General features: G+C 41.1%; 1 protein-coding gene across 2 annotated transcripts in view; it reads left to right on the plus strand.

Moving 5' to 3' along the window:
- The first annotated feature begins 455 nt into the window (after window positions 1-455).
- The window catches only part of LOC107099042 (pleckstrin homology domain-containing family H member 1-like), a 61,342-nt gene continuing 60,676 nt past the window's right edge, over window positions 456-1,121 (plus strand). The window contains exon 1 of one of the 2 annotated variants that reach the window (XM_015396976.1): window positions 456-663. The gene's annotated coding sequence lies outside the window, so the exon portion shown is untranslated. Of the gene's footprint in view, window positions 672-1,121 lie in introns of both variants that reach the window. The other variant, XM_015396975.1, reaches the window with a different exon arrangement.

Here is a 1,121-nt window from a genome sequence, read left to right on the forward strand (position 1 = left end):
TAAGTGTAAATGGGGTAAAACAATCACCACCCTATGTTCTTGGGTTAACCCCTGACAAGATTATACCCTGGGCTGTGAGCCATAGTGCTTTTCAAACAAAGAAAAAAAAGACAGAATGACACAAAACTTGCCAAAAAATAAAAAGCTTAACTTCAGTCCACATGGTCTACAAGGGAAGCGTTACTTTGATCTATATATTTTTCTACCAGATTTAGGATTTATGGGAGCATTAAAAAATCATGAAGAAAATTAAAAACTGACCTATTATCCAGTATTTAAAAAAGAAATCTCCTCAAGACTCTCCACTGCTGCATGTTTACATGGTTAAAGAAAAAACCCAAGGCGGCCCTAATGCAATATCCTGAGCAGCTTCTGCGCGCACAAGAGGCGGAGGGGGGAAGAAATATGATCCGCTTTAAAGCCTTTAAAGGAAAATGGGATGAGTCTGTTGAATGGAGCTATGAGTGAATTTCACCGGAGAGTTCAAAAGAAAAGCAAAGGGCAGCGGCGGCGGCACAGAGCAGAGCTTATATGAAAAATAAAAAAGAGATGAATGATTGGAGAGGAGAGGGAGGCTGCAGAGAGGAGGACAGGTTATGAACCGGACTGCGACGAATCGCTGAGGACGAGATCCGAAAGAAGAGGAGAGAAGCAGGCAAGAAGGTGTGAAGGTAAAGCCTGGAAGCGTTTGTTGTCAAACTGCAGTCTGTCAATATCCCCACTGCTTTAGCTGGGATACTGTTCATTTCGCCTCCGGAGGCTTTTCAAGACAAAAGACGCCAAACGCAGCTGTGTATTTTCAGAGATGCTTGGCTCAACCTTTTTTTCTTTTTCTTTTTTTTGCTGACCGACAGTTTATGGTCTGCTGCTGCTGTAATATGGAGCTATAACAGCGCACACCTGTTGCTCATGGCCCTTTTAGTGCAGAATGAGACCACTGTGCCTCTTAAAGCAGCTATAAAAGAATTAAAACAGTTTGTGTTGTAAAATAGGGGTCAGAAATAAACTTCAAACTGATACTGAAAAGGATATGAAAGGTTCTCAACTTAAAGCATAACCAGACCTTTCTACTAAATGTATAAAATTCACCCCCCAAAAAAGATCCATTTGACATTTGTAAA

Source organism: Cyprinodon variegatus, unplaced genomic scaffold (genome assembly GCF_000732505.1).
Source record: "Cyprinodon variegatus isolate N-32 unplaced genomic scaffold, C_variegatus-1.0 Scaffold833, whole genome shotgun sequence".
In the NCBI taxonomy this organism is placed as follows: Eukaryota; Metazoa; Chordata; class Actinopteri; order Cyprinodontiformes; family Cyprinodontidae; genus Cyprinodon; species Cyprinodon variegatus.